Raw genomic sequence first — 21,391 nt, 5'->3', positions numbered from 1 at the left:
TTGTCCTCTCTTGTGACATCTGTTCTAACTTTTAAAGCCAGAAAGGAAACTAGATAATGCCAGAGAGTCTTTTGATTTACTGTATTGGCACTTGTGATGATGCTTCAGACTATAAAAGCATGTAACCCTAGTGGACATACATGACTGTGTAAATGTGAACATCTGCATATTCCCACAACATAGGGTGAATTGAAGAAGTAATTCCAAAGTTCTTTGTTAAACTTTTAACTAGCTTTTTTTTCAGGATTTCATAATTATGCTTTCAATTACTTCTACACCATACAAAATTCAGCATTTTAAATTGTATTTTTATGTAAATGTTTACTGCTACATATGTTTTTTGAATTAATTTCATTTCCCAAAAGCTTTTTTTTTTTTTTTACATTTTTTTGCGCGTAAAGACATTTAAGCAAATAGAGTTGGAGAAACTGAAATATGGTTAAAAAAATAAAACCCCAAACAGTGTAGGATAAGAAAAAGTAAACTAAACCCTGCAGATTTCTTACCTCTTTACACCATCTGTGCAGTATTGCTCTTAGGCCTTTTACATTGGTCATCCTGGGAACAAAGCTGAAGGCAGATTCCAGCAGTTTTTCCATTCACTATTCATTCAGAGGTTCATCAGCTCCATATGGATCCAGCCAACTGCTGTGTTAAATCAGAGCCTTTTCCCAGAATTGACATGGTAATGAAGTCATGGTATTGCTCACAGAAAAGGCCTCCATAGGTATTTTCCTCTCTAACAAATCCAGCCTTTTCACCCCATTCACTCCCTAAAATTATCTCATAACGTTACAACATCTGTGAACTGGGTTTTTGCCTTTTAATGTCTAGCATGTTTTATTACATGACTATGCATTACATACTGGTTAACAAGACTCCTACACAACCAAGGAAATAAAATAAACTTGCACTCTTCTCTTTCCAGCTCAGATTGTTTTGTCCCCTTTTCTTTTCATTTATATCTGCTATATTTATTTTTCTCCAGATAGAGCTGTCCAAAGTAGTGATGTACAAGATGAACTTCAATTTTCCTGATTTCTATCAGAAAGTGGTTTTAGAAATATTCCAGGAGGAAAAATTGTTTAACCACAAAATGGTAAATCCATCAATGCAAAAGATTGCTAAAGAGAGACTGTGTTAATGGCAACTATGTTCTAACAGTTTCCTTCAGTTCATCAGATGTATGGATCTGAACTTTGCTTTAACAGCAATGGTTCAATATTTGTTGAAGAATAAATATAAGATAGTTTATTTCTGTAATACGCCATCTGCAATGAATATGTAGAGACTGCCTTGATATGACAACACGAGGTAGCTTTATTGGAAAACTACGCTTTTCCCCTAGTAATAATGTATTGAACAAATATGATCTATAAAAACAGGTATCATTATACATGTGTAAGGTTAGACATATACTGACTAAAGAGAAGAGTATAGTTAGTTACTTATAGTTAGTGTAGATTTTTGAGATGGTTTGTCAATATGTATTCCGCTTCTGGTCTGGATGTATCCCAATACTTTTTTTTGTATGAGTTAACACTGTGTCGTGGCAGACTCTGGCATTTTAGATTGGAAAGCAGAAAGATACGGCATACACGATCCCCCTCCTGCACCCTAGCATAACATCCATTCAACTCTGTAACTCAGAAGGAAGCAGTATGGCTTACAAATGGACAATGACTCAGGATCAGAGTTACAGTGGGTTTATGGGGCAAGTGACTAAAGACTCTTCTTAGACAAACTGTCTGTGGCATCCCTCTCAAATCTTAAGTACTCTTCACAGTGCTGGTCCCAGCATTTTGAGACGGATGTAGTAGAGTTACTGCATGTCCAGAGAAGGGCAACTAAAACAGTCAAAGGGATACAGCAGTTGCTCTAAGAAGGAATGAGCAACTAGAAAAGATTAGGGCTTCAATTTGAAGAGAAGATAGCTGAGAGAGGGAATATAAGTAAGGTTTATACAATCATGAAGGTGGCAGAAAAGCTGAAAGCAGAACTCTTCAACAACTTTTGCAATACTAGAACTAGGGGTCACTTGATGAAACCAGTAGGAGATCGATTTAAAAGAGGTAACAGGAGCTCTTTACACAGCACCTAGTGAACTTCTGGAACTTGCCGATGCAGAAGGCTGTGGAGGAAGACTGTGTCTGTAGGATCATAAAAAAAATGAGGTAACTTGATGGACCAAGAGTCCATAAGCAGATACTGAAAGGGCTAAGCAGGGCTACACACTAACATCCCTAATACAACTGCTCTGGGTGCTGGGGAAGTCAAGGGGAATGGACTACAGAAAGTGGCCAGGCTAGTACGGTCTCCCTAAATAACATCTCCTGTTTCTGCTTTTGGAGACAGAACACATGGGCAGCTGGACATTGGTCTGACCCAGTTAGTGCCATTCCCAAGTTCTATTTTACATCCTGTGAATGTCACTCAGCCATCACTCAGATCCTAGAGCTCAGCACTCATTCCACTTAAAACAATGACTGCAGGACTGCTCTGCCAAAACTGGTATCAAACACGCACCTGCTATTCAAAGTAAAGCTGTCTAAAGGTAGATGGAGCATAAGACCAAGTCACAGAGAACCAGGAACAGCTTGCAGCAGAAACTGTGAGATTTCTTATTCTCATCTGACACAAATATTTCATAGTGTCTCCAGTAATAAAAGACACACTTTATTAGTGAGCAACAATTAAGGGTTGTCTTATGGGGGAGCTCCAACTGGGTATAAGACAACCCCCTGAGAGATGTGGGACCACCTATAGTCACTGATACCTCAACTAGATGCTGCATTATAACCAGGTGACAGAATCTGTGCTGGATTAGTTCCTGGGAAAAAGTATTCTTGTCTGTGCTTAGTGCAGTAAGGTGCACCGTCATGATTCTCAAGATGCATTTGTTACTTATTTGGAACAGGAGCAACAAAACTACTGGTAGGACACGTGCGCTTCTCATGGGTGAATTATCTCAGAAGTATCCATTATTAGAGGGACTAGCCAAACAAACATGTCTTTAATAATCCTAACATCTTTAAGCCTCTCATATTTAAGGATACAAAGGTCCTCATCTCAGGATATTCCTTCTATACATTTAATTCCGGAAGGCTAGACAGCTGTAAGGCACAGTGACAGCTCCACCAGCACAGTTACTCAGAAACATTACCCTGAGTGCATCCAAACCTGTCCTGGGATGCATGACAAGAGTCCCATGAAGAATAAAGAAGCACTTGATGAGCATGTACAACATCCTTAAAATACTTAGGGCAATTTGGGAAAAAAAATCTTTGTATAGAAATAGAAAGAAATGCAAGAAGAAACAACATCTGCAAAGAAACATTGCAAAGAACATATGGAACTTGTATACTAGATTATGCAAAAGAAAACCCTTCCCGTAATGACTTTGTTTTACCTATCCATGAAAAACAGCTGCTGAGTCAGAGTCAGCCCACTCCATTTGTCCAGACTTAGCTTTCAAGTTAACTAAAGTTCCTACCACCTAACGCAATGTTAACTGTTCGAGCAAGGACATACAGAGCAAAGACAAATACCACGCTACCTATGGGCCTCTCTGGTCCCTCTTAATTCAGACAGGACCCCATCCTGTGAAGTGATACTAGGCCTGCTGCAGCAAAAATGTGGAACTGAGAGCAAAGCCCAGGCGAGTTTCAAGTCCTGGTTACTAAGTCCTGCTGCGGCAGGCCGCTGTGGCAGCCTCGCACACCAAATGGATGGTTTCTACCAAGATTTTCCGCATGCCCTTCGGCACCAGGCAGTTATGAAGAGGAAATGTGATCAGCATCCTCAAGAAATCACACATGCTGTCTCCGCGGCGGCACTCCTCTCCAGGCAGCAGAGTTTCTGAGCTGGTTAAAACCAAGCCCTCCTGCATAGCAAAGAGCTGAGATGTTGACTTGCCCCTTGGAGAGCAGAGGAGGGCAGGGGGAGGGGAGACAAATCCTCAGTGCTCATGAGGAAGATGCACTTGCTCGGAGTCTCTGAGGACAGATGCTAAAGAAGCTGGGCATTCTCTGTGTCTGGGACACCTACTGACAACTGATCTCATCCTTTCTTGGAAAGAGTTTTTTAACTATTCAATGCACTTTAGACCTCTTTATTCCCAACTCAGGCAGAATAGCTGTTCAAATGCAGCCTGGAGCATGGATGTATGGCATTGTGTTGCAATTGCTTCCCTAATATTTGCAAAGGGATTGCTTATCTATTATCTAGGTATTATGCGTCTCCCCTGCTTGCTTCTTCCTATAGGCTACTATGAAGAACAATGCAATCGTGCTTGAAAGTGTTTTAACCCAGTATACAAACATTCACCTCCGTGAATAGCTCACACAAAGTATTTACAAGATCACTAGACCTAATATTCTGAGATTGCGATGTCATATCTCCCTGTCTGCCACCTAGCTATAAACCCTTGGAGATGTATGCCAAAGGTAATGCTGATGGAGGGGAAAGGCTGCTGGTCTGAAATGGGATGCTGGCACCTTGTCAGCATGGTATTTATTCCTCAGTCAGAGCTGCCCAGCCCTGCTCGCATGTAGCTCTGCTCTAATTGCGAGAGGGTGAGGAGGAACTGAAGAGGTAAATCTGTCTCCTCAGCCAACGAGACCTATGCTTGCAGGTGGAAACCTGTATTCCAGCTCCTTCTTGCATTCCTGTAAGTAACAGTGCTTTCACTGCAACTTCTGAACTCGTGGCATGGGCGGTTTGACTTAGTGACACTACATGAGACAGGAAAAAAATACCCTTCCCCTTCTCCCAGGAGTTAGAGACACTTTGCTCCTCTATTACACTTATTAAAGTTGTAATGAATGAAAACAAATGAACACATAAGTTTGGTTGGAATCAGACTCACAGGAGTTTGTAAAGGAAGGCAGAATCCTTTACAGCCTTGCTCACTGCATCCCACCCTGCATGAAACAGCATCTACTTCACATCTACTCAGGGATTTGGTGCAGCAAGTTAATCAGTTAATTCCAGTTTTACTAATGAACTGGAAAAAAATCTCCAACACGAAGAACAGCTTTGCTAGGCCCTCAGAAGAGGACATGAGCTAACAGACATAGAGGCTAGAGCATTTTCCCAGCTAGAAGTACTTGGGGTTTAAGGCACTAAAGCACAAAGTATGGAGAAGACTATGCTGCTGTTACCAGTGAAGGAACGAGAAAAGACACTGCAGAGTCTTCAGTCCTGTAAAATTTTCCTAAGTATAAAAACTCAATTTACAGAATGTAAAACATCATATGAATCACATATAAATTTAGGACCACAACAAGATAAAAGCATTGATTTTTTTTCTCCATAGCTCACAGAGGGTTCAATTCTGTTCTGATGAAACCAGCAGAAATGGTTGTCTTTCAATGGGCAGACACATTCTTTTACTCTCCCCTCAAAAAGTCCTCCAGCTTTTCACCTCCTTTGCTTTTAGTCCAGCTTTCAACAACAGTCACTTGGTGATTCTTGGAAATCAGCAGTAAGTGTATAGCATTTCTATTTTTTATCTTACTTCTTTTAATCCTTCCTGCCTACTGCTGGTGGGGTTTGGTTTTCTTTCATTTCTAGGCAAGTGTTTTCAGCTTCCCCTCATCTGTTCCATTCTGGAGTTGCTGTCCTTGCCACTTCTTTACATTCTTGCTTTACACTTGACGTTGTGTTTAGATACACTTCATCTACATCATTGTTTCCAATCAAACTACTACCTGCAGCTTTTGTTTGCATTGACCAACAGCTCCTTAATATTTGCTGCCTCTACATTTAATCCATCACAAGCCACAGGAGACCGATTTTTCCCGCGGTTGTCTAGCCCTTGAACTGAAGACTGCAGATAATTTGTAGAATTAAAATAATAATCAACTGATACATAAATCAATAAAGAAATTTAGCTCAATTAATGACCACCCATACTTTCCAAAGTAAAAAAACACCCAACGAAGTAGTAAAATATTTCACTGGTTACTTCAGCATTTCTCTTCTAGGTGGCTTTTTTGGCCCTCCATAAGAACACAAACAGTTCACATAAGCATTAGTGCACAGAACAAGAACACATCCATAAAATAAGGTACTCATTAACAGTAAATTTCAGCATCCAGATTCCTTCTCAATATGCCAAGAAAATTGAGATGAAGGACTGGCAGGAATTTCAGGCCTGCTGTATATATTCTTTTGTAATTTCTTTAAAGATGAAGTGGGAGAAAATATGCCTAGTTGTTTGTAAGTCTCTTTAGAAAGAAGCAAAGTTTGCTTTGAAGTTCACGAACTTGCAAATATTTTAGCTTGTGGCTGTTATACTGAACTGCTTGTTAAGTGCAGCAGGAACAATCTGTTGCACTATTAGTTTAAAAGATCTATATACCTGCACTACTAATGATGCTGTCATTAAGAGAAGAGGGAGTGCTTCCTTCATAAGACCTGATCCTGCAGTGATCTTCATGTTGGCAAGTTATGCATCAGTCTGGAACTTGCAGCTGGATCAGTTAGCAAGCCCCTACTTTCTCTTCTTTATAGTTTGTTTACATGTTTTGCAACTTGCTTAATTTCATGTCACCTTAGAAACCTTAGCCAGTCTCCAACTGATCACTCGGCTAACAGTCAGAGGTGTGTCAACGAGAAGATCCTTGAGTTTACTTGCATTTAGCTGATCTACCCACGTTAACTGCAACCATAGCAGAGCCCGGGTACCGGTGCCAGGGCTGCTTACTAATGGCAGCAACACCAGAAGCTGATGAACAGACAAAAAGTTCCAAATAAGCACAACGTCTGAGAACCAGCAGGGTGTCACACGGCACAGGAGTGGGTGCACAGTTGGGTATGCATTGGCCTGTCTGTAGACCAACGTAACAGCTTTCCAGTTCAGTTCAGCACTTCCTCCCTGTGCTGGGTGTGCAGGACATTCCAGAAAGGCATGGTATAGCAAACAAATGACATGTAGGGTGGCAATTAGCTCCTGGAATAAGAGAAAAAATTTTAGTGTCTATCTGTAGGTGTCAATTTGTGAGTTAGTGGTCAAAGGCTACGAAGCCATTCGACTGACTCAAAAGTAGACACGTACATTTGGGCAGCTCGTTAGACACTCCCTGGAGACTCCTCTGAGTGTACTGATTAGATGCCCACTGACTACAACTGGTGTAATCTGAGGTGCAATTGGGTGTCCAAGAAACCCATGCAGGGCTGGTAAGGATAGCACACCACGTATGGGACTTCTTTACCAATACAGAGCAGCAGCTGGAGTCCAGATGGAAGACTTGAGCATTTCAAATAGTGCTGGACTCCCACATGTGGGCAACTAAATCAAGCCTCTGAGCACTGGTGTCTTAATCTGTGAGGTGAATCCCATGCTTACTTACAATAAAGCTGCACAACAATATATAAGAAGGTTTTAGGGTGCATCACTCTAAGTTTCATGGGACACAGTAGACCTCTGAGAGGCAGCAGAAGAGTAACCATAGTTTTGGTGGGTTTGAGGAGTGTGAATGTCCAATGCACAACTAGGCTTTATAATTGCTTTATATTTTCAAGTGTTACCTTAGTAGGAAAAGGACTGGAAGTATCTTTTTTAAAGAATCTGGAAAGCCTAAACACTTTGAGAAGCACACAAACACAGGGAATCGACACATCTGTGTGAAGTGTCTCATCTGAACTACAAAAACATTGCTTCTGAACAACTAACTCCAGAAGACTCCATTATAGTTATTTGGACTTTGTGAGAGACTGAAATATAAAAACATACTTCCTACCACTGACAAAGAGACACCCTGTGTGATTGCATTGCAGGGGTTGTTGCTGCAGAAGGTCTTATGGATATTTATGGAGAATATAAAGGTGCATTCTAGAAAATCAGACAAAAGCTGCAAACCAAGTTTTCTGGGCTGCAAAGCCTACAACCCTGCCAGAGATAGTCAGAAGTAAAGGCAGCCTCTGAACTGTATGTTATATGCAGCAGGTTGTTGCTGACGAGCCTCAAATGGGAAAGCAGTGACAGATCAGGCAGCTTCTCTTCTAGCTAGAAAGGTACCTCAACTGCTTTTGGGCAAAAGAGATCCCAAGTTCTGTTTCTCATTGAAATTGATTCCTCTCAATTAAGGCTAATCCCTCATTTGATGTTTACTCAGTTTACTGCCTTCCTGCATTCTGCACTGTCCACATCTGGCATTACACTTTGTATTTATTCTAGCCAATATACATTTATTCATCAGCTGTGTTTGTTCTAGCTATGGTTGAGATGGCAATTTCATTCTAAGTCTCTGCATGCATTGATGGATACATTACCTTTCAGCTGAACCTTCTCATGCTTGTTCTCAGGCCAGAACATTTTTTTCTGAAAGTTAGAAGAAAATGTGTGGTCCTTTTCAGACCTCTAAAATTCAGACGTGAGAACGCTGCATTTTAACAAAAATGCTTTTTGATACAAAGTGCTTTTTTATTTGTTTTTGAGTCCTTCCATTTTAAAGCAACTCTGAAATTATAGTCACAAGTATTTCTTCAAATGTTATAATAAATGTGAAAAAGGCAGAAGACTGTGTTTAGGAAAGGTAAGATTTGTAAGGAGAAGGAACACCACCACTCCTCTTTGTGCATGAACTCCAATGGGAGGGTAAAGTGTGTGACTCTGAGAATGTTTGAGTCACATCTGCATACAAATAGTTACAGAGCACTCAAATGAGTCACGAAAATTCACATAGTTTCTAAAAATGAGTGGATATGTTAATGCAATGGTAAGGTTGAGATTTCAATTGAAGATAAGCAAAAATATTTACTGCTCTGATTTCAAAAGAGACTTTAACTTCTGCCCATTATTCCTACCCTACTACAACATCCTATGTAACATTTGTTCAATTCAGATCTTGCCAGTATTTATACAGAGCTTTGAATTTTTTTTTTTTTTTTAAGGGAGGGTGGATTTTTTTGGTGCAATCCAACATTACTTTTCTTGCATTAATGGTGAAGTGCGTTATACCTGTATCACTTTCTATTTTGCGGCCACAGTATCTGCTGACTTTCTTATCCTCCCTTCTAGACACAAGGCTTAAAAACAGCACTATGCAACATCTTGAATGTTATCAGAAGTAGGGCACAGGGCAGTGCTAACCCACTGACTACAGAAGGCACTGCAGAGACAAGGCCCTTCTCTTGAAGCTTTACCTTCTGCCTGCAGGAACCACTAAGGTGATAAACTTCTCCATTACAAGCACATAGGCAGCCTGAAACTAGCATTCAGAGTGCGTAACAGGGTCAGCTGAAGGAGTAACCGGACAGGATTTCTGGAATTAAAAAAGTCAGATGAGCAAAGAGAATACCAGCTATCGTAAGCACCTGTCCATGCCTGGGTAACACTTGTATTGCTCTAGGAGAAGACATCACGTGAGGACTACGGGAACTAAGTACTGCCTGACTTTTGCATCTGTCATCCTCGCAAGCTGCCTGATTTTAAAACATTAGCAAAAATGGCAAGGTAACAGCTTGTGTTTGTTCTGTCATCCCCCCACTTCAAGACCCCCGGCGCATTGAGAGACAGACTGCGGGTCAGGTTCTGCTCTGCCCTGTTCTTTCTGTAGTTATTTACACCTGTACAAACTGAGTGGAAAACATGCAAAATGGTACCATTTTGTTTTGATAGTGTTTTACCCTCACTTTACAGGGGTGAGAATGAATAGACAGGGTGCAAGGCAGTGGAGAATCAGGGATTCTGTATATTAAAAAACAGTGCAGACAGCCACAGAAAGTGTCAAACACTATACAAAAGGATTGTTCATGCATTCATGCTCAGCATCTGTGATCCGGACAGTATAAACAGAAGTCAGTATCTTTGTGCTATGTGGGGCTTATAGGGTTTTGTTTATATAATTTAAAAATCAGCAGACCTGCAAGGCTGAATGTTGCAGGGTGCTTTGCAAACAGCAATCTCACCCGTTCACAGCATTTCAGAAGCCTCCGGAGCATACGCTGAGGAATTCCCTTATTGTTGGTAGATGGTGAAGGCTATTGTCAGATGACTGATACTGGCTCTCTGCCACATGATGCTGGAGCCTACAGTTTTAATTAAAAACCCTAAAACAATTTGAAGAATTGCCTGTCTGAAGCTCTGATTAGCTAGGATGCCTGCCCCTTTCATACGCAGTTAGGCAAGTAATAACAACTAGGAAGGAAGCCTTTCTGCCACTCTGAAGGGTTAAGATCTGTGGCTCCATATGCAAGAAAGCCACCCCACCCCCCCAAAACAGACCTTTGATGCTTGAAGCCAAGATGTTTTAACATATTCTGAAAGGGTGGAATCTGCATCAGTCCCTCAGCAAGGCAATGGAGCTGAATTCACAGATGTGCAAGAGTCATGAAGAATGTAAGAAGCATGGTGGCTAAAAGCAAACTGGCAGAGTTGTGACTGAAGGAGAGGGAAGGTAACAACCAGCGGAGCCGAGAGCTGCTCTTATCTACGGCAGCTTCCAATGACAGCTGGTGATTACTAAAACGGCATTATGGCCTTGTCCTCCCCAGCAGGAAAGGGGTTGATAGTAAAACCACAGTAGAGATAATGTGAGCGTGTTTTCACATAGGCTGCCTAGAAAACAATTTAACTTCCACTCTGCCTAGCTATTATCAGCAATGCCCCATACGCATCAGGGTCGAAGTGCATCTTAAGGAGTGATTTGAAGGAGAACGGCTGGAGAGAATTTTCCAGACCTTTGTTCCACACATGGAGGATAGGATGCAGGAAAGCATGAAGATATCTAGGTGGGAAAAAGACTAATGCATGGTAAAGGCCAGCATTGCTAGCAGAGCAAAGGTCATGTTCAGCAATGTGCTAAGTTAACAGAGCTGGAAAGAATGGATAAAGAGAGTCCGAAAAAAGAGCAAGGTTCTTTTTCGCCTGGAGCACAGAGGATGTAATGTGAGGTCAGTGGCTGTAGGTGCAGGTTTTCATCTTTAACTATCTGGTTTGCGAATTGACGGCATTTTTTGTTGTCTGGAAGAAAATCTCATGCATCCTGGGATTTTGTTTTGGTCTCCCTCATATTGAAAGCATGCTTGAGAGCTATTAAGTCGAACAGCCAGTTAAGCAGTTAAAGCTGGGCTCTGACAGGTTTCCCAAGCTGCTTCTGACTGTATTTGGCAAATAAATTCCTCCTTATCTGCTAATTTCAGACTTTTAAAATAATTTAGCTCTCAAGTACATAACATAAAGTGATTATCTTGTTCTTTACAGTCTGAGGGCAGAATCTATTTAGAACCTGAGCAGGCTGGCTACATGCAAGTGAAAAGCTTTAGATAAAATTCACTTGCCAACCCAGAGCAGTGAAACAAATTCCCTCTCCGCTCTCACGGGCAACTGCTATACTAGCCAAATACCAGCTACATCCTTCATATACATTCACAAACACACCTGAAGCTGGATCCACAGCTGTGAACTGACAGGGAGAGTCTTCCTGGGTTTCACTGGATTTGCATCAGGCCCCATGTGCGTAAAGCATCAAGACTACTCAGTCTCCATCAAAGGAGTTTCCACAGCCTGTTTCATGTCTTACCCACAGCCACCCCCATAACAGCTGATCCACGCAGACAGCCTGCTTATTCTATACAGGAATGTACATTTGCAGCTTATACACATGCACTTAACTCCACAAAACACTACCAAAATAGCAGAAAAGAGAGCAATTGCCACACTGCCGATTTCTCCCTAAAACAATTTTACAGGTGCATTGCTTCTCTCAGTATGGAGCAGAGAGTATCATCTCCCCAAATGGCAATGCCTTTACCAGTTTAAAAAAGGAACGTCTGCATTACAGCAAAAACCACCCCAACAACAAAAAAATTACCTAAAAATTTCCCATGACATTTGGTTTTCCTTGATAGAATCTATACAAACACTACTGAAAACAGAGCAGAAGCTCACACAAAAAAAAAGGACAAAACCATTGTAGCAGAACATGGCCACTCTGTACTAAACTTCTGTAAACGTAGTCAAATACCCCCAAATATTCATCAGAATTTGAACATCAGATATGTCGTTAAAGTGATGCTGGATCATATGGAAAGATCCTGTAGCCCAAATGATACTAAATGGATACAAGAAGAATGATTTTTCCCATCTTGTGAAACCTTTCAGGATTTCAGCAGTCTTACTACCATGCTTCAGAATAAAACCAAGAGTATTCTCCTGAACATTTTCTCAGGGAATTCTCAAAGAAGTGGTCTGATGTTTAAAAGGCCTGTCAAAAGCCGAGGCTTCATATCCTGTTCTTCCCAGTTCAGACTGCAACTCAGAATTTCCATTGCACCAGGTGAATGTCCCAAATGACCAGTTCTGGAGTGTCTCTTATATGAGGGTTATAAGGACCTCATTATCTCAATCTTGAACCTGTATCTCCCATAAGCTAGGAAATTTATCTAGCTAGGGCTAAAATCACCACAGTTTATTTCATAAGTTGTCCTACCAGGAGACAGACATACAGGAAACTTCTTCAGAAGCATTCACTTTCTGGATAGTGTTGCTTATTTTAGCTTGTCATTTCAAATGAAAGAAATCTAAAGCAAGGAATAGAGATCTGAAACTTGAATTCCCCCTCTCCCCTGTTCCCCTTTAATCCTTAGACTTCCTTGTTCCAGCTCCAAGTCCTCATCCAGCTGTGACTGGTACTTTCCCCGGTCCTCCAGCCCCATCATGCTCAAGCCAACCAAGCCACCATCATCTTTTTTCTCCTGCTCTCCGTCAGTGCCACCTGGTCCCTGATGGTCACCTTACTGGCTCTGCACCACCTTGCGAGTTCCCAGCTGGAGAGCGGGAGCTAGAAGCAATCTATGGGCCCTGGAAAGCTCACTGGAAAGGAGACTGGAATGTCCCTTATTACAATGAACTTCTGACACCCAAGAACCATTTCCCACACTTACTAGAATATACTCTGTCCTACCCTCAAAAGGGATATTCCCTTTTCAAGGAAGAAAAAAAAAAAATTTAAGCTATTAACTTTAAACCAATGGTCATTTGTGAAGCAGCTGACCAGAAAATGTACTGGTTAATAACTCTAGTTCTGGCTGCCAAGCTTGTGATAGATGGGACCTGTTTACTTCAGAGTGCTTGGCATTTTCGTTACACTTTAGATATTTAAGAACAACTCCCATTGACTTCCCATGTGGTAAAGTCTCCTGACAAAAGTCTGCTTTAAATGACTTGTCCATCATCTCACAAAAAACTTTGTGGCAGAGGCATGGATTGAATTAAGTCCTCCACAGCAGAATTCAGCTGTTTTATGGGACCGTCTTGCCTCTTTCACAACCCTTTGCATACCTTCTACAATAACTGAGGCAAGGCTCCCCCTGAAAGCAACTTCCCTCACTGTGTAAGACGCATCTATGCTGCAAACGAATAAGTAGTGCCGCAATCAAAGATTACCACAGCTAAAACCAGGCTGAACTATGGCGCAGAAATGCAGAAAGCTTACAACTGCGAGCATCTAACCTAGAGGTTGCACACTGTGGCCTGTAAATCCCCAGTACTCCACAAGACCACAGCCAGAACAACTTCTTGGTGAAAGTGTATTAGTCACTGCTCATTTTTTCGCTGCTGTCAAATGTGTCAAGTCACACACAAAAAAATTTTGAGAATTGTCAATAAAGTCTGAGAACCAACCCTGGTATAGACCATCCACATCAAGACCAGGGTGTCTAGTTAAACCATATGCTGGCTGGGCTAAGGACAGCCAGACTCAGAAATCAAGGGCGTATCAGGGTAGAGTTAGAGTCTTTCAGACTTCTGGATTAGGAAGAAGTAAGTCACCACAGAAGCAACGATTTTCTCAACTGTCTGTAAACTGAGTCTTGAAAGACAGGCTTAGATGTACACATCACCCAGACACATGCCTTAAGTCAAGTGAGGTGAATCCCAGCTCCAGAGCCAAGAGACATGTAGAGCTGTGAAAGAGAATAAGGAGCAGAAAACTATTGCTACTGAAGTGAAAACAAAGCAAAGTGAGAAGGCAGGAAATTAAAAAACTGCAAAAAGTCCAAATTCTGACTGCTCAACAGAGAACAGCTGAGATCCTCAGCTAGGTATGAACCAGCTGTTTTGTTCTGGCCCAAAATATTCTAAGAAGTTTGCATATCCTTTTAATGTTTTCAGACCTCTTGCCTCTGCTGGAAACAAAAGCTTGAGGCCTTAAGTCATTTAATTCTGAGTCCATTCCCAATTACTTTTACGTTGCCAAATTTAAACATCTTGGGTGCACATATAGTTTCAGTATTTTGATAAAAGAAGTAGAAGGGTTTCTCAAGCATGTGTTTTGTAATAGTTGAAGGCATTCAGCCTTATGGAGCGATTGACAGGAACAATGTGGTGGAATCATCTCCAACTGTATTTGTAGCTAAAAACCCATCAGGAGAACATATGACGTTAATTTTGCCAAACTGGACACTTACTGTCCACCGCTGCCTCTACAATCTAAATTTTGCAGAATGACTGGACATAACCCTTTGATGATCTTTGACAAATATTAGATTATAAAAACACATAGCTTGTCTTTTCCTGCAATCATCCATTTGCAAAGAATATATGTGCACCAAACTTAGACTAGCACAAAAAAACACTTGCACTCCTGTAATCTGATAAAAAGGCTGGGTGACCTTTTGCTGATCTCTGATGAAACAATGAGGTACATATTTGGGATTTATCCTTTAGTACACCTCAGCGTTACTCCACATTATCAAAAATGAAAAACTATAGCTTTTTGAAAGTGAAAATTACATGCTCACCTTTTCAGGGCTAGGAATAAAGGTAACATTTTTAAAGGCATCCAACCTCTAGTTTCAGAAGTTAGAGAGAGATTTTTCTGAGTATGCAAGTGCATAAAATGCAATACACACTTAGTGATATTTTCCATAGTACTTAACTTTCTTTGATTTAAATAAGGAGCCTTTCAGCTCTCTGAAAATCCCAGTTGTAGCCTCTTTATATCTTCAGACATTTTTTATGTATATTTTTATGCAACTGGCTCCTGTCTTAAAAACAGTAGTGCCTCTAGTTACTTAGACCATCCACAAAAGAAGTTTGCACGATGACATTTATTAATTCCACACTTAACTTTCAGACACCCAGTACCAGGATTCCCGAGTGCAAACTAGGGGCACACATGACCTTTCGGCTCTAGACTCCGTGAAAGATACACATCATCCCAGGACATTTCATCCCAGCTATCTATCTCCAGCCTCCCAATGGAAGGAATGACCATTGTACAGCGACAGAACTCAAATGACTAACTTTGATTACACACCCCATTTTTAAAGGCTAAAATCGGGTACGATGAATGAGAGAAATTAGTCATCTACAGTGGAATTCACCTCACTTGGCAGCTGTAAGTCAGGCTTCTGGTTGAAATTGGTTGTCTAGCTTCTGCCAAGAACTGACGGGGACCAACGGCCCCCCGCGAGGAGATTCATTCCATCCAGAGAGAGGTGTCGAACAGGCACAGAATGAATCACTCTCTGCAGGTGTCTCTTGTTCTCTCTTCCCACTGACTATAGAGAGACGAGACACCAAACCTCTAAATAGGTAAGATAAGGTGAGATGAACCTCACCCTCAAGAATGGGTGAGTCTGCCAGGCCAGGCCCAGCGTTCAGGCTTCTTGCCATCCAGGAGATGCCTTTACCCCTGAGCTACAGTGTCAGGCTCCCTCTTGTTTATAATCCCTCTGGCCCTTTGAAATTTGCATCTGGTTCTTTACCGTGGCAAGCTTGAACAGGATGGGTGGGTGTCCTCCACCTTAGCCTTATCTCTACTCTGGTCGTTAGGGGTGCTTTGCAAGCAGGAGGGAGTTTATATCGCCTCTGATGAGGAGAACATTGAGTCTGAGTCTCTCACTTCCAGGGCAAGTGCTCTCAGGAGAAAAACTGCTTATAAAAAAGCAGCAGCTCTTTTCCTTTTCTCTCCCCCTGAACTTTCTGGCAGCTACAGCTGCTGCGCTTTGTGCTAAGCTCCATGCTGTCAGTGTGCATTTAAGCATGATCTGAGCACACCTCCTGGACCAGGCCTCTCAAGAGATTTAGACACATACCTATTTTGTGATTCCCAGGTGGGTTTATGCAGGCGACAGTCACTAAGAAAGTCAGCTTAACCTAGATAACGCTCATTCTGGGCCTATAAAGAGGCAAAGTTTTAACAGCCTAGGAAACTTCACTGGAACTCACATGATTCAGCAGGACTCGTGAGGGTGCACTTGCATTTGGGATGTGGTACACACATTTTGCTAAGCTGCACTTCCAGTATCCAAACCCTGAGTGGAATTAGGCTCTCCCGATCACAGAAAATTTTGCTCTATGTGTTAGGTAAAGAGAACTGAGAATGCTGTGGGTCCTGTCCTAACGTAACCAGTAACGACAGCTTTAGTAAAGCACTAAATTAGTACTGCCTGCTTAATACTACAAGGCTTTCCATCACATAACTGAGGTATTCTGCCTGAAGTGAACAGGGAGGCCAGATTATAGATTCACCAACCATTAGATGACAGTCACAGTACAGACTCCATTTCTCCTCTATGTTCATGAAACATTATTACTGAGCAAGAACAAACACACAGAGCATGCTATACAAACACATCTATAATTGAAATTATCGTAATTTTGCAATTTGAAAGTGGATGTGTGTGTGTGTCTGTGTTTAAAACCATACCTGGAACAGATTTTCAACATCTTCTCCCACCAATGCAATTCCCCAAACCCTCCTTTTTCCAGTGGAATTAAGCCAAGCATTTTGTGATCTTATTCCCATAGGCCTGTAACTAAAAATCAAAGTTAGGCCAAAGTGGGAGGTCGAGGGGAGCTGGACCAGCCAGCCAGATAATTAACAAAAGAAAGAATAAGCCCATTTTTTATTCCTTGGTTTATTCCTTACTGCATGCGAGGTACTGTCAGTAACCTCCAGGCTGGCCGCTCTCCCTTTTCTATTCTAAATGAATTTTCCAGAGAATTGTTGGGGAGTGCAAAATTTGCAACATTTTAGACCTATACTAATTTAAAGGTATCACTAGAAAAGCTACGGTAGATGAAAACCATCTGCTATATACGTCAGGCGCTAAGAAGTGAACTTGTTTGATCCCAGGTTTTAGCACAACCACGTTAAGTTAGACAGCCGCCTAACTGGTTCACTATAAGCACTTCTAGAAGACATGCTACATTACTTAATTAAAACATAGACATTGCATTAATAAAATAGGTAAAGATTTTAAAAAAGAAATGTATGTGCTTTTGAGTAAAAACCTAAGAGTTAATACATGGATTCAATACACCACCTCACACTAGTAACACTCTTACTATGCCAGACAGATGCTGCTTCCAGAAAGATTTCATGGCAGTATTCTTCAAGTAGCATCAGGTAAGCAACAGCCCTTTCCAGGTGGCAGTTTATGTAGAAATGCCTTCAGGACACCAGTCCTACTTACAGAAATGAGAAATCCTACAAAACAGAAGAAAACATGAGAATTGAAGTGTCTGAATTTGGACTTGATAGAAATGTCCCGGCAAAACCATACAATTTACGTAGAAACACCCCTCTTTGCAGAGTGGTGCTAGGAAGTACAGTTTGGGTAAAAGGCATTCCTGCAGAACAGTAGTTTGGGAGTGTGATCATAAAACGATATGCATGTCAAAACGGAATCAGAACAAAGGCCTGTCCATTCTATAGTCCAACACTTCTGGCTGAAAAGCAGATGCCTAGGAAAAATTAGAGAATATATACGTTTTGTCACAATACTACTTCCCAAGCCTCCAACAACACGCAGCTTGGGAATGTAACAGCAGCAGTTGAGGGATGTTGAGAAGTGGGGATGAAGGGAATGATACTGTACAAAAGCAACATTATTCGAAAGCATAGTTGGGGGGAGGGAGGGGGGGGAGAGATCTTAGAGTTGGCAGATCCGTGGCATTTGGAAATACAGCCCAGAAAAGAACGGCGTTTGGAAACGGGGCTCAGAGGAGGTGCATCCATACGTTCCTTGAAGAACACAGAGGGGTTCAGAGTGGGGTGGGTGGCAGCGACACCCCGCGCACCCTCCTCGCCGCCAAGTGAGGTACCTGGAAGTGAGGGGGAGCGGCGACGCCGGCCCAACCGTCCCGAGAGGCGCTGCCGGCGGGACGTGACGAGCCCTGCCACGGCCGTGGCACGGGGGTGCCAGGAAGCCGGACTCGCGCTCCCAGCGGCACGGTTGTTCACAAATAGCCCCCGTGAGCGGGGAGATGTCACCCTGCTGCCGCTCCGGGGCTGCCCACGCAGGCGGGGCGCGCCAAGGCCCCGCTCCCCAGCCGGCGGTGCGCAGCACCGGTGTCCCACGGGCAGCTCCGCTCCACCGGGACCGGGGCCGGGGCCGGGGCCGGGGCCGGGGCCGGGGCCGGGTGAAGCCACCGGCAGCGTTCGCACGCAGCAGCACGCGACGGGCGCGTGGCAGAGGGCTTGCGGCCGCAGCTGCGTCCCTGCGAGCCGGGGCTGCGGCGCTGGGGGACAGGGGGAACAAGGAGGGCCTGCTGCTTGCATGGCACAGAGCTGAGCGCTGAAGCAGGGGAAAGTAGAAATAAATTTTAAAAAGAAAAAAAAAATCCCTTCCCCCAAGGCAGCTGCGGAGTGCGATGAAACCCCCTTTTAGGCACAATCAGCCCTGAGCATCTGGGCAAGGATGAGGTGGGTGCAAAGTGCACGGGGAGGAAATGTGTCAGCTGCAGCATCTGAGAGCAGCAGAGCAAACTCAGACGGGAAATGAGCTTGCAAAGTGCACCCAACAAGATGATCGTGGGGATAAGTTGCTTCTATGGAAACTGCAGCCCGATGAACCAAAAAACAGTTTGATGGCAAAGTTTTAGCAGGAGCCGGCTCATGCCTGGTTTCAGCTACATTCCCCACCCCCTAAACAAAAAAAAAAAAAAAAAAAAAAAAAAAGGGAAAAAGCTGCACAATGTGTTTCTTGTTATGGACAAAAAAAAAAAAAGAAATGGGGACACAGGTTTTTTCCTGTATGGGCTACATCATATTAAGCTGTAAGTTTAGTTCTGGACAAACAATCTCTTGTTGCATCTCTGGGATGGAGGTTAATGAATTCCCACAGATGATGTTGGCCAAACAGTGGTCGGCTTGTGACTTGATTTCCAGCATCATGATGTGAGGGGATCAGTATAGAAAAGCACTTTGAAGGGAAGAGGCTGCCTACAGCAGGATTGTTTCTACAAGCTAATTGTACTGAGTGCAGCTGCACAAAGCTGGATCAACAGTAATAGAAGGCGGCGCAGACTTCCTGACGCCAGCCCCGCAGAGCTCCCACCAACAGCCTGGCAATTCCAGATTGTTTTCCAGACCTTATCTCTCCCCCAAGTTTTTTTTTTTTCTTTCGCCTTTTTTTTTTTTTTTTTTTTTTTTACATTTTGTGACCGGAACAAAAGTAACAGGAAAATCCTTTGTGAAAGTAGAAAATGCTGTTACAGATCGGTGCCTTTCGCAGAGGTTGTAACTAAATATTTTGCATGCATTACTCTCTCCCTCCCGCTCGAAAGAAAGAAAGAAAAAAAAAAAAAGGCAAACCCCAAACTTCTAAAACTTCTTTCTTTGAATGAATTGGAAACGTGAGGCAAACAAAAGGGACCGGGTAGTTAAGAGCAGCCGGGTTTAGCGAGATACTTCACCTGGTACGTTGAAAACTCCTGTATCAAAACGTATTTGGACACCCCGCTTGGATGGTGTCAATGACTTGGATACGGGCCAATTTTAACAGATTTTCTTTTTTTTTTTTTTAGTCTGGTTTGATGGTTTAAATAGGCGGCAATTAAAACCATTTACATTATTACTAGATGTTTTAGATAAATTTCATTAGAGGCACGGGATAGGGCGCGCGTAGGGACTTGCCGGTCCCTGACGGGGGGGGGTGGCTCTGCCCGGAGCCCCCTTCGCCCCCGGCCTGTCACACACGCCGCGGGAGCCCCGGCCCCAGGGGTTACTGGGTGCCCCGGGGGCTGGCCTGAGAAGACCTTAAAAAGCGGGGGGACAGCCAACCTTTATAAAAACCGTGGGTTTTCCTCACAGAAAATACTTTTTTTCTTGGGGGGGTGGGGGTGTCACGGACGGACGGGACACCAGACACCGTACAGAGATTCCCCCCTCGCTGCCCCGCACCGCAGCCGAGGCAGCCCGGCGCGCTCCTCCCCGCCCGGGTCGCGGCGGCCCGGCCCCGCGGGGCAGCCCGGGGGGGGGCGCCGAGCGGCGCCGGGATCTCTCCCGCGGACGCGCCCCCCCCCCCCCCCCCGTGCACGATTTTGCCCGTTTTCCTGCCTTTTCTCCCCTTTCTGCGGGCTCCCCCCCCCCCCCGCGGCATGGCGGGGCGTCCGGCAGCGGCCCCCGCTGCAGGTGCGCCCGGGAGGGGGAAGCGGGGCCGGGCCGCCGCCTGCCGCCGCCGCGGGCGCAGCCCCGGTCGCCATGGCAGCCGCCTGAGCGGCGCCGCCGGGCCCGGGCGGCGCGGGCGGGGGGGGCGGCGGCGAGGGGCTGATGTCACGGGGCTGGCGCCGCGCAGTCCGGGCCGGCCCCGGGCGCGGGGCGGGGCGGGGCGCGGCGCCCGGGGCGCGGGGGGAGGGGGAAGGGGAGGGGGGGGGGCGCCCCGGGGGCGGCCGCGCACCCCAGCGCCGCCGCGGGCTGGCGCCGGGCGGCGGGGGCCCCCCACGGCGGGGCGGCCCGCACCCCCCCCCACACCCCCGGAGCGGAGCCCCGGGTTGGTGCCTCCCGGCGGGGGGGGGGGGGGGGGGGCGGAGGAGAAAGCGGCGCTTTGTGCGTGGGGAGCGGCGCGGGTTTCCTACCAGCTGTTCGCGGCGGCGTGTCGGGGTTGGGAACCGGCTGTTAAAATCCCGGCTGAGGAGGAGAGGCGGACGCGGCTGCCCGAGGCACCCGCCGCCACACGGGGGGCCCGTCCCCGGCGGGGACGAGCCCTGAGGTCCCGGGGTAGAGCCCCCGAGGAGCAGCTCGCAGCCCCGGCGATTTCGGAGAGAGAGAGAGAGTGTGTGTATGTGTGTGTGTCCCGCCCCACGCAGCCCACCCGGCTCCCCGCGCGTCTCCCCGCCGGGGCACGGGCAGCGGGGCCGCCGCAGCCGCAGAGAGCGTTCGCCTGCGGTGCGCTAGCGAGCGAGGGAGGCTTGGGAGAGCTGTCGGGGTTAGGAGAGCAGGACTGCGGGGACGAAACGTTACCGAAAGAGACTTCAGCCGCTTGCCGGGGGGAAGCGGGGCTTGCCTACGCGCGGGCTCTACTTTTCGTGCGGGAAGCGCACATGACAAGCTGATGACAGAGAAAATAAGCAGGTTAGCCTCTCTTCGCACAACTTCTCAGCGTTTCAAACGGCGTGCTAAGCCCTGAAGTGTGGGAAACCGAAACCGTTTGC

General features: G+C 44.8%; 1 long non-coding RNA gene across 4 annotated transcripts in view; it reads right to left on the bottom strand.

The window, feature by feature from the left end:
- LOC115351179 overlaps positions 1 to 21,090 on the bottom strand; it is a 161,621-nt gene extending 140,531 nt beyond the window's left edge. For 3 of the 4 annotated variants that reach the window (XR_005934006.1, XR_005934007.1, XR_005934008.1), the window contains exon 1: positions 507 to 8,270. This is a non-coding gene — a long non-coding RNA (uncharacterized LOC115351179). Of the gene's footprint in view, positions 1 to 506; positions 8,271 to 17,302; positions 17,445 to 20,815 lie in introns of those variants that run through there. The other variant, XR_005934009.1, reaches the window with a different exon arrangement.
- Between the last annotated feature and the right edge of the window lie 301 nt (positions 21,091 to 21,391).

This window comes from Aquila chrysaetos, chromosome 15 (genome assembly GCF_900496995.4).
Source record: "Aquila chrysaetos chrysaetos chromosome 15, bAquChr1.4, whole genome shotgun sequence".
In the NCBI taxonomy this organism is placed as follows: domain Eukaryota; kingdom Metazoa; phylum Chordata; class Aves; order Accipitriformes; family Accipitridae; genus Aquila; species Aquila chrysaetos.
The sequence above is the reverse complement of the archived record's forward strand: the minus strand, read 5'-3'. Positions and strand labels throughout refer to the sequence as shown.